Below are 13,024 nucleotides of genomic sequence, written 5' to 3'. Positions count from 1 at the left end.
ACAGATAATTGTTTGCCATACATACTGGAAAATATCTGTGTTACTCAAGAGCATAGGATTGCTCTATTTTTAAATTTCAATAATTTCCAGAGTATTTTCCAGAGTATGTACTAAGAACTATTTTAGCCTGGTATCTGGGAGGTTCAGATGCATTTCGTGTTCCTATAAAGATTGAGTAGTTACACTACAAGATGTTTCAATATAGGCCAAAGAGAGGCAGAATTGGTGTGTCTGTTGTTTAAATGCTGTTGTATCATGTACCACCTGTATTACTAAAGAAAAATCTGGTTTTATTTTTTTGTCCTTAGGAAAATCACAGTAGTGAAATTTGATTGGCCTGCCAAGAGGCCTGGGAGCACTCATGAGGCAAAGAGTTTCCCATATACTCATACCCTATCCCCACTTTAGTCTGGTGTATGGATCCACGTGCTCTCTTTTAGTATTATCTTATTATAAGTGTCTTTTAAGATTGAATTCTGACATATGTAAGTGTCCACCTGTGTTCCAAAGTTTCAGGGCCAAGGAGCTTGGACTCTGATAGGAATGCAGACAGGAAGTAGAAATATAAATCTTCAGTACAGGCTACATTGCATATTAGAAGCAAGTTCATGTATTCTTCTGACAAATGGAGATTCTCCACAGATATATATATATATATATATATTTGTATTTATATACAACCCCACCCTCCATATGTGCTTGAGTCTCTTTTGATGGGTTCCAACTTCGTCAGTTTAACACATATTCTGAAGATTTGAATTATTTACACAAAGTCTTTCTTCTTGACAGTTTCATCTGAATAACAGTACAGCTGTTCTCACAGTACTTTTTCTATGTTAGGTTTTGAAAATTATGTGGCCTAAGAACTAACTTCCTGGGTGCTATCTGTCATAATTCCACTCTGTAGCTTGCATGATTCCAAAGGAGGAGAGCAACCAACATGCTTACCCATCTAGGATACCTAAAAATTACATCAATGATTACCATGCCATTGTAACTCTGTGGGTGCAATATTGCTACAGGTGCTTTGGTAACCAAGATATTTGATATATTTGAGGCCCATTCAACAAAACTACAATCATGCCTGGGACTGTATCTGTGTCAATAACCAAGGCTACAAAAGTCAGAATTTTGGAGGAGGAACTATAAACACCACTTTAGCAAGCCACAGTAATCCCCAACTCTATGCTTAATATTTCTTTGTCTACTCACAGATCAGTGAAGTTGTCACCCCCTCATCAAAATAATTCCTTTTGAAGTGATCAAAAACTTTAGAGAAAACTGAAATAGATCACAGTGCAGGGAGCAAAAGCCTGTGGTCCCCAGTCTCATCTGAAACCTAAGCAGCATGGCTCCTATACTAAGACTCAGGGATCATTGCAGAAGATGGAGATATAAGAATGCATGTGCCAGAGGAAGAGTCTTTTTCCTGTTGTATTGGCTTTCCTAGAAACATCAGAGAAGCTACAGTCATGAATCCTCAATCCTAGACAAAGAACTACAGACAACTAATGAGTGCTGAGAATGGGCAAATTGTTTTGTTCAGGGAAGAGCCTCTCATTTGGATAAGCAATCAAAAACAGTCATCCCTGAGTTCATGTTTATAGACTGAGGAGGTTGTATTTATATACATTGGAATATATGTTATCATAGATAATCAGAAATGAGGCCAATTTTACAGAGATCAAAGAAGGGAATTTGGGAAGCCCTGGGAAGAGTTCATGAAATTGTGAAAATGAGGTGATTATAATTGTAAAAAATAAAATTTACCATTTAGTGTGGTCTACTAAGAATTTGAAATGTTTCTTAGAAGATATGGAAATCATTTTGGTGGCTCCTTAGGAAATTGGACATAGTACTGCCTGAGGACCCAGGTATACCACTCCTGGGCCTATACCCAGAAGATGCTCCAACATGTAATAAGGACAGAAGCTCTACTATGTTCATAGCAGCCTCATTTAAAATAGCCAGGAGCTGGAAATAACCCAGATGTCCCTTGACAGAAGAATGGATACAAAAAATGTCATACATTTACACAATGGAGTACTACTCACCTATTAAAAGAATATGAATTCATGAAATGGACAGAAGTAGAAAATATCATCCTGAGTGAGGTAACCCAATCGACAAAGAACACACATGATATGTACTCAATGGTAAGTGGATATTAGCCAAAAAGCATCAAATACCCAAGATACAATTCACAGACCACCCAACAGAAAGAAGGAAGAACAAAGTGTGGGTGCTTTGGTTCTTCTTAAAAAGGACACCAAAATACACGTAGGAGTATATATGGAGATAAAGTATAGAGCAGAGACCGAAGGAAAGGCTCTCCAGAGACTCTCACACCTGGGGCTTCATTCCCTATAGAGTTTCTAAACCCAGACAGAAATGTGGATGCCAAGATGGGCATATTGAAATGATCCTGATATAGCTGTCTCCTGAGAGGCCTTGCCATAGCCTTAGAAATACAGAGATGGATGCTTGCAGCCAACCACTGGACTGAGTACAGGGTGCCCAATAGAGGAGTTAGAGAAAGGACCAAAGGAGTTGAAGGAGATTACAACCACACAGGAAAAAGTATATCAACAATCCAATTCCTCTAGAGCTCCCCGGGACTAAGCCATCTACAAAGGAGTACACATGGCTCCAGCTGTGTAAATAGCAGATAATGGCCTTTTCATGAGTTGGTGGGAGGAGAGGTCCTTGGTTGTATGAAGGCTGGTTAGATGCTCCAGGTAGGGAAATAGTGGGTGGGGAGGTGGGAGTGGTTGAGTTGGTAGGTGGAGGAAACCCTCATAGAAGCAGGAGGAGGAAAGATGTGATATGGGGTCTCCAATGGGGGTGTAAAACTGCTAAAGGGGATAACATTTGAAATTTAAATGAAGAAAATATCAAAGAAAAAATGAAAAAGAAGAAGATCTGTATATGCTATAATCACTTTGCATGGCACTTTAAGGGATTTGAGTGTTTATTGCATTAAGTTTTGTTGGCAATTTTGGGAAGACTATAGAACAGAAAGGACCATGTCAACTGGAGGAAGATTATGTACTCTTGTTCCTGTGCTGCTGATTGTAAATCAAACTGTTCTGGGCCAAATCATTGACTTATCTATTGTGTTCTTTTTCTAGTTTGTCATCTGACACATTGCCTTCAGCAATCAAAAGTTTAAGATGTACCTATAAAATTGTCCTATCAAGATCAATTTCATGAACAGTGGTAGAAAATGCCATAGGCAATTTATGGCCAGACTTGTTCTAAGTCACTGACTTGTAATCCTCTCAACTATCTTTAGTTAGCTTACTCTGGTTTGGGAGAGGTTTAAAATGTTCTATGTTGATATATAGTTCTTTTATCTTGGTTTTTAACCTCATCCTGATCCCCCATATTTACCTGCAGTTAGCTCCTATCTTACTTTACCAAGAGGTCTCAGCAGGTAGGAATGAACTCTCCCATGTAGGCCATGCAGCCTGAACAGTCACTGATGTGTTCAGAGAACTTCTCCACTGTTTCCTGAGGGACCTGACTTTTTTTTTTTTGTTTTCTATTACTCTGTAACATATGTAAATTCATTTTCCTAGCACATTTCATTTAGAAAATGACCACACCTATGCCCAATCACCCAACATGCCATATTATTTTCATTCTTATTACTTGTGAACTATTATTTCACAACACATCTGTTCCTAATACTCTCTCTATCTTATTAGTTCTTTGATCCATGGCATACATGAGATACAAGGTGTTCCATTTTAAATGTGGACTGTTGCATGCAAGTTCATTCAGAATTTTATTGATACTTATTCTAGGAATAAAGTGTGGGAAAATAATTCACATTATTTTACTTTTGAAGAGACTTAATTACAAGCTGTACATATACATATCTATATTTCCCTTTGGACATCCTGATTTTGATCTGAACATTATTCAGTTGCCAACTTTCTTGGGCATATCTGTTATTATTATCATGCTTTATTACTATCTTTGTGAATATTAAGTTAATATAATTTTTCAAAGTGTGAATTAAAGCACTTGATTGACATTTCCTCAGTGATTTGAAGCTTGTATATATTAGGAAATGCAGAAAAATAAGTTAAATCCTCTGATATAACAGTTAATATGAGAAGATGTAGGTTTGGTTTTGGGACAATTGATATTCACCAGGAAGGATTCTATAAGAACACAGAGGACCAGTCCAAATACAGTGACTCCAACTTAGGTAGCCTCTGATAGAGCACAGTTGCTGCTTAGCATTGGGTTTTTTTTTTTTAATGTTATTATTTGCAACATGTCCTAACACCTGGTGTATATGTAGTACAGTGTGTCTTAAAATATTTTTCTGATTCATATCTTGGTGTCAGTATTAGTGGCATAATATTGTTCAGCTCATATCCTTTGAGTCTTAAATGTTAGGGCTATTTTACCTTTTTGAGGTTTGAACTGAGGATGGAAAAATGCCATATATTTGTCCTTGATGAGATTGAGCAACAGAAGACATTAAAGAAAGCTTTTGGCTTAACAGGTGTTATTGTGAAATTGACTATTTTCATTTGTGCTTTTCATTTTACTTTCTTTAGATACTTGGAGTTCAAGTAACAGAAATTGTCACTTGTTTGGTTAGAGTTACCCTAAGATAATTTATATTGGTTTTGACTGCTGTGAAGGGTATCATTTCCCTTATTTCTTTCTCAGCCTTTTATCCTTTGAGTAGAAGAAAGCTACTGATTTGTTTGATTTAGTTTTATATCCAGACACTTTACTGAGTTGTATATCAGTTTAGGAGTTTTCTGGTGGAATTCTTGGGGTCACTTAAGTATACTATCATATCATCTGCAAATATATTGATATTTTGACTTTCTCCTATTCAATTTATACCACTTTGGCCTGCTTTTGTTGTTTAACTGCTTAACTAGAACTTTGAATACTATATTTAAGAGATAGAGAGAGAGAGTTAGCAGACTTGTCTATTCCTGATATCGTGTGATGCTGGCTACTGACTTGCTGTATATTCCTTTTACTGTTTTTTGGTATGGCTCTTGAATTCCTGATCTTTCCAAAAGTTTTATCATGAAGGGGGGTTAAATTTTAGAAAATGCTTTCTCAGCATCCAAATAGCTGATCATGCCCCTCCTTTTTGAGTTTGTTTATATAGTGGAATGTGTTGATGGAGTTCCATATATTGAACCATCCTTGCATCCCTGGGATGAAACCAAATTGATCAGGGTGTCTTAGTCAGGGTTTCTATTCCTGCACAAACATAATGACCAAGAAGCAAGTTGGGGAGGAAAGGGTTTATTCGGCTTACACTTCCATGCTGTGGTTCATCACCAAAGGAAGTCAGGACTGGAACTCAAGCAGGTCAGGAAGCAGGAGCTAAGCAGAGGACACAGAGGGATGTTCTTTACTGGCTTGCTTCTCCTGGCTTGCTCAGCCTGCTCTCTTATAGAACCTAAGACTACCAGCCCAGAGATGGTCCCACCCACAAGGGGCCTTTCCCCCTTGATCACTAATTGAGAAAATGTCTTACAGTTGGATTTCATGGAGGCATTTCCTCAATTGAAGGACCTTTCTCTTTGATAACTCCAGCTGTGTCAAGTTGACACAAAACTAACCAGTACACAGGGTGAATGATCATTTTGAGCTGGGTTCTGATGATGCCATGTATCCTTTGTTTCTGTTGCTTATATTTTTTATGTTCTTGTACTTGCCTCTTGCCATCAGTTTATCTGTAGTTTTAGCTTGTCTTGCTGTCTCTGATTGTGTCTTGTCCCTATTGTCAGTCTGTGTTTCAGCACTCTTAGAAGTCCAGCTATCTCCAGGCAGTATTTCGGTATGGAGAACTGTAGCACAGAATCAACTCTGTGTCACAGAAGGAAACCAGAAGTATCCGATCCCTGCCTGTTTCTTGGTTCCTTTGTCCTGATGGTTCTGGTTGTGTCCCTCTTGGGTCAGGAATTTGATTAGCTATTGTGGTCTTACTTGTGCTCTCAGGTGTGTCAAAACTCTTGGGAGACCAGCTCCTTCATGGCCCATTCAACAAGGGGGCAATCATACCTGTGACTAGGACTTTGTATCTGCCCAAGCCTAGAGAAGTCAGGATATTTTTAGGAGAATATAACCCACACTTTTGTAAGCCATAGTAATCCCAAACTACATGCTTAATAGTTATTCATCTACACAAATGTCAGTGAAGTTCTCACTGAGATAGTCTTGGCTGCCACAGCATTTGTGGAAGTATCAAGCTGGAGGGTGCTAGGAGGTAGGACAGATGACATTGACATCTATACATTTGCTGACAGAGGTATCAGAAGTGGCTGTAATGGCAACCATAGTTGAAGTAGCTGAAGTTGCTTCCACTTTGTCACAAGGTGGTTTGCAATGCTGGTTCCTTGGATAATTAGGAGAAGAGGAGTCAGAAGAGAAATGGAGGGCTACAGGGTACAGTCTAAGACTGAATGATAAGGATTCATGTTTCTAAGAGAACAGGAAGCAAGTCGTGGCTTAGGCCAATTAGAGTATTTTGAGTTCCCAGATACTTTTGGGTTTATTTGTTTTCAAATAGATATAGGTTTTTCATGCGGTTTGGATTTAGATAGGTTAATTTTCTCTTCAGAAACATGAGTAGCCTTCAGAGTGAGAATACAAACAGAAGAAAACAAAAGCCACTTACATTCCAGTATATAACCCATCTCATTTTGATCTTCTTGGAATATGCACCTTTTTATAGTTGAAACTATTTGTGAAAGTTTGTTAAAAGCAATAGAATCTTTTGGTATTTTTGGTGGCCTGTTTCTAGAGTTTTTGTGTGTGGTATGAATTGTACACATTTAAGTACTCCAGTTAAAATAATGTATAATTTTCTTTTAACTTCTATCAGTTTTTACACACATTGAACAAACTTTTGATTGGTGATAATTCACATGTTGACATGAATGCTGTAAAATACAGCTTCTAGGGATTGTTGAAGGATTCGTGGTGGAATAAACCATGTGTGCTCCGTACACATATTTTGAATCTTTTGTGTGCATGGTTGTCTGAATCCATGGATGTGGAATCCACTTTGAGTTAAATATAATGATGACACGTTACCCACTAATTGTCAGGAAATCTTGTGTATATACATATCACCATGTTCTGTGATTTATATTTATTTGATGTGTGACACTCATAAGGGGATATCTTATCATCTTTTCATCTGCTTTCATGATTGTACATTACAGTTGTATTTCCCTAATAACCAGTTTGTCTCCTGGAACAAAGTTGGATTTCTGGAAGGATTAATTATATGGCAATAACACAGTAGACTGTAGAGTAGTCATAATGACTATAAGTGCATGCTTTATAGTGCTGCCTGGCTCTTCATTTTCATTTTGTGTAATGCTTGCATAAAGGTTGTTTAATTTAAAGATTATTTCTCCCAAAATTCCACAGTGCTTTGCTTTATTTTATTCTGACATCAAATTCATTTAGTGTTTTCCACTAGGTCCAAAAATTAATGGGGAAATTTGATAGAGGAGGTTGATTTATTAAGGTATTGGCAGGTTGTATTGGTTTGCTTTACTATCAGACGAGGTAGAGGAGTAGGATTGTTTGGACGTCTAGGAAGTAGAGAAAGACTTATCTAAGGATAATGAAAATCAAAAAGAGGAAGAGGTGGTACTTGATATAATCCTAGACCAAAGGGTGAAAGGGGTCATTGACCACAGAGAAGACGATGAAGAGGAGGAGGAGGAGCAGGAGGAGGAGGAGGAAGAGGAAGAGGGGGAGGAGAATGAGGGGGAGTACAAGGAGGAGGAGGAAGAGAATGGGAGCTAGTGTTTGAAGGAACTAGTATTCCTTTAGGATCATGTTTTCCCCTGGGTCCTTTTTGAAAGTCACCAGATTGTGGGAGAAAGACAATAAACAATTTTAATTTAGATATTTCACAGAAAATTATTAGCATCTAAACTTTCTGAGCTAGTTGTAATATTAGATGGCTTCTAAAAGACCTACTCTCCCAAAACATTTGTTGACCTGAGTTTATCATCTATGTTCTTTTAAAAAATTCTGTAATACTGGAAGCAGAATAAGTTAGAGATTTCATGTTGAAGAAATGTTCTTTTGACTTGTAGTAAACGATCTTTGTACTAGAGAGAAGCATATAACAATTAGGCTATATGGGATCAGAATGGCCTCTTGATCAAGACCTACAAAAATTAGGGATTTTTTAAAATTTTATTTCTTTTAATTTCATTTGTAATTTATCTTTTACACTCCATATTCTATTCCCCAAGCCCATCCTCCCTCCGATTGCTTCACATCCCATATCTCCTCTCCAGCCCAACCCATCTCTGAGTGGATTTCCACAACCCCCACAGCAGCTGACCTCTAAAGACCCTGGGTCCTCCAGTCTCTTGAGGGTTATGTGCATGGGCTGTAGAGATGGCTCATCTGCTAAAGTCTAGCCTCACAATTAAAACTCAGGGAGTCTTTTTTGGACACTTTCTACAATCTTGGTCTTTACCCATATTTACCCTGACCTTTATAGACTAATTGATATTTCAGTCTAGGAAGTAAGAGAGAAAATATTGTATTAGTCTTCTGAGTATGGGTTACTGTGCTTAGGATGTTTTCTACTTCCACCTGTATTTCTGAAATTTTCATACTATAATTCTTTTAAAAAAATAAAAAAAAAACAAAGTTCCAGAGTAACTGGTTTCTATTTAATAGAAACAAAGCTGAATTACTCAGAGTACACATAGTCCAGTATAGGTGAGGGGATTATGGATCTCTGTTGGGGAAGACTAATGTGCAGTCAAGGAAGATCCAACCATTTTGAATATGAAAATCCAACAGAAAGCTTGTTACTTATTGTTAATTAAATATTAATAAACCAAATTGCAGTTTGTCAGCACCATGATGCAAAATAACATTTTATGAAGTATGAAAGGATTGCCTTGGGATGAGGATATAACTACCTTCCAAGTTCCTCTTCAGCCTCTTGAGTCACTTGAGAAAAGGAAATATCTATGCCAAGTATAGACCAAGTATAAACTAACAGACTCCCTAAAGTCCTACTTTGTGCTAATTTATTTTCCATAACAGAAACCTATTATATTTTTTTAAGTAAAAGTTCTCAAAGACATTCAGAGAAAATAGTTCACCTTTTGTTCTGAGCATAAAAGTTCTCAGTGAAAGCTCAGATGACATTTAATGGAAAGTAAATATTATGAATGAACTCTTAAACTGGCTCTTTGTAGATGTCTTCATTAAAATCAATCCCAAGAGGAAGTAGAGGCCATAAATACGGGGAAAGGTCTCTGTCACTTTAGAGTTTAGGAACAAAAAGAAGCCTACAAAATTCCAAATAGACTGGACCAGAAAAGAAATTCTTCCTGACACATAATAATCAGAACAACAAATGCACTAAATAAAGATAGAATATTAAAAGCAGTAAGCGAAAAAGTGAAGACATATAAAGGCAGACCTATTAGAATTACACCGACTTCTCACAAGAGACTATGAAAGTGGGAAGATCCTAGACAGAGGTGATACAGACCCTAGGATAACACAAATATCAGCCTAGGCTACTATACCCATAGGTGGAAAAACCAAAGTATTCCATGACAAAACCAAATTCACACAACATGTTTCCACAAATCCAGCCCTTCAAAGGATAATAACGGGAAAACTCCATCACAAGGAGGGAAATTACACCCTAGAAAAGGCAAGAAAGTAATCCTTTAGCAAACCTCTCTTTACCTATCCAAATAAGATAGTGGACTAATATCCAATATATATAAAGAACTCAAGAAGGTAGACTCCATAAAATCAAATAACCCCTTTAAAAAATGGGGCTCAGAACTGAACAAAGAATTCTCACCTGAGGAATACCGAATGGTAGAGAAGCACTTGAAAAAATGTTCAACATCCTTAATCATCAGAGAAATGCAAATCAAAACAACCCTGAGATTCCACCTCACCACAGTCAGAATGGCTAAGATCAAAAATTCAGGTGACTGCAGTAGCTGGCGAGGATGTGGAGAAATAGGAACACTCCTCCATTGTTGGTGGAATTGCAAGCTTGTACAACCACTCTGGAAATCACTCTGTTGGTTCCTCAGAAAATTGGACATAGTACTACCGGATTATCCAGCAACACCTCTCCTGGGCATATGTCCAGAAGATGTCCCAACCCGTAAGAAGGACATATGCTCCACTATGTTCATAGCAGCCTTATTTATAATAGCCAGAAGCTGGAAAAAACCCAGATGCCCCTCAACAGAGGAATGGATACAGAAAATGTGGTACATGTATACAATTGAGTACTACTCAGCTATTAAAAAGAATGAATTTATGAAATTCCTAGGCAAATGGATGGACCTGGAGGGCATCATCCTGAGTGAGGTAACACAATCACAAAGGAACTCACACAATATATACTCACTGATAAGTGGATATTAGCCCAGAAACTTAGGATATGCAGGATATAAGATACAATTTGCTAAATGCATGAAACTCAAGGAGAACGAAAACCGAAGTGTGGACCCTTTGCCCCTTCTTAGAATTGGGAACAGAACACCCATGGAAGAAGTTACAGAGACAAAATTTGAAGCTGTGACAAAAGGATGAACCATCTATATCCATAAGGGAAATTGGTCTGAAGTACTTTATCATTGTTGGGCATTCTGTGGTTTAGGTATCAGAGTAATTGTGTATTCATATCATGAATTGGGTAGAGTACCTTCTGTTTCTATTTTGTGGAATAGTTTGAAAAGAATTAGAATTAGATCTTCTTTGAAGGTCTGATAGAACTCTGCACTAAACCCATCTGGTTCTTGACTTTTCGGTTTTGTTTTTGTTTTTGTTTTTTTTGGTTGGGAGTATATTAAGAGACTATTAATGACTGCTTCTATTTCTTTAGGTTATATGGGACTGTTTAGGTCTTAATCTGATCCTAATTTAACTTTGGTTCCTGGTCTCTGTCTCAAATTTATCCATTTCATCCAGGTTTTCTGGTTTTGTTGCATATAGCCTTTTGTAGAAGGATCTGATGATGTTTGGATTTCTTCAGGATCTGTTGTTATGTCTCCCTTTTCATTACTGATTTTGTTAATTAGGATGCTTTCCCTGTGCCCTCTAGTGGGTCTGGCTAAGGGTTTATCTATCTTGTTGATTTTCTCAAAGAACCAGCTCCTCCTTTGGTTGATTCTTTGAACAGTTCTTGTTTCCACTTGGTTGATTCGACCCTGAGTTTGATTATTTCCTGCTGTTTAGTCCTCTTGGGTGTATTTGCTTCCTTTTCTTTTAGAGTTTTTAAGGGAGTTGTCAAGCAGCTAGTGTGTGCTGTCTCCATTTTCTTTTTGGAGGCACTCAGAGCTATGAGTTTTCCTCTTAGGAATACTTTCATTGTGTAATATAATTTTGGGTATGCTGTGGGTTCATTTTCATTAAACTCTAAAAAGTCTTTAATTTCTTTCTTTATTCCTTCCTTGCCCAAGTTATCATTGGGGAGAGTGTTATTCAGTTTCCACATGAATATTGGCTTTCTACTATTTATGTTTTTATTGAAGATCAGCCTTAGTCCATGGTGATCTGATAAGATGCATGGGACAATTTCAATATTTTTATATCTGTTGAGACTTGTTTTGTGAGCAACTATATGGTCAATTTTGGAGAAGGGACCATGAGGTACTGAGAAGAAGGTATATACTTTTGTTTTAGGATAAAATGTTCTATAGATATCTGTTAAATCATTTTGTTTCATAACTTCTGTTAGTTTCACTTTGTCCCTGTTTAGTTTCTATTTCCATTTTTTCTTTCCATTGAAGAAAGTGGGGTGTTGAAGTCTTCCACTATCATTGTGTGACATACAATGTGTTCTGTGAGCTTTACTAAACTTTCTTTAATGAATGTGCGTACCCTTGCATTTGTAGCATAGATATTCAGAATTGAGAGTTCCTCTTGGAAAGTGTTACCTTTGATGAGTATGAAGTGTCCCTCCTTGTCTTTTTTGATAACTTTGGGTTGGAAGTCCATTGCATTCGATATTAGAACAGCTACTCCTGCTTTTTCTTCAGACAGTTTGCTTAGAAAATTGTTTTCCAGCCTTTCACTCTGAGGTAGTGTCTGTCTTTTCCCCTGAGATGGATTTCTTATAAGCAGCAAAATGTTGGGTCCTGTTTGTGCAGCCAATATGTTAATGTATGTGTTTTTATTTGGGGAATTGAGTCCATTGATATTAAGAGACATTAAGAAAAAGTAATTGTTGCTTCCTATAATTTTTGTTGTTAGAGCTGGCATTCTGTTCTTGTGGCTGTTTTTCTTTAGGTTTGTTGATGGATTACTTTCTTGGTTTTTCTAGGGTGTATTTTCCATCCTTGTATAGTTTTGTTTTGTATTGTTTGTTTGTTTTTTGTTTTTGTTTTGTTTTGTTTTGTTTTTTTCTCCTTTGATCCTTTGAAAGGCTGGATTCCTGGAAAGATATTGTGTGAATTTGGTTTTGCAATGGAATACTTTGGTTTCTCCATCTATGGTAATTGAGAGTTTGACTGGGTATAGTAGCCTGGGCTAGCATTTTTATTCTTTTGGTGTCTGTATAACATCACTCCAGGATCTTCTGGTTTTCATAGTCTCTGGTGAGAAGTCTTCGGTAATTCTAATAGGACTGCCTTTATATGTTACTTGACCTTTTTCCCTTGCTGGTTTTAATATTTTGTCTTTATTTAGTGCATATGTTGTTCTGATTATGATGTTTCAGGAGGAGTATCTGTCTATTTGGAGTTCTGTAGGCTTCTTGTATGCTCATGGGCATCTCTACCTTTAGGCTTGGAAAGTTTCTTTTATAATTTTGTTGAAGATATTTGCTGGCCCTTTAAATTGAAAATCTTCATTCTCATCTACTCCTATTATCTGTAGGTTTGGTCTTCTCATTGTGTCCTGGATTTCCTGGATGTTTTGAATTAGGATCTTTTTGCGTTTTGCATTTTCTTTTATTGTTGTGTCCATGTTCCCTATGGAATCTTCTGCCTCTGAGATTCTCTCT

Source organism: Mus caroli, unplaced genomic scaffold (assembly GCF_978045245.1).
Source record: "Mus caroli unplaced genomic scaffold, Mus_caroli_1 scaffold_4, whole genome shotgun sequence".
NCBI classification, from domain to species: domain Eukaryota; kingdom Metazoa; phylum Chordata; class Mammalia; order Rodentia; family Muridae; genus Mus; species Mus caroli.
The sequence above is the reverse complement of the archived record's forward strand: the minus strand, read 5'-3'. Positions refer to the sequence as shown.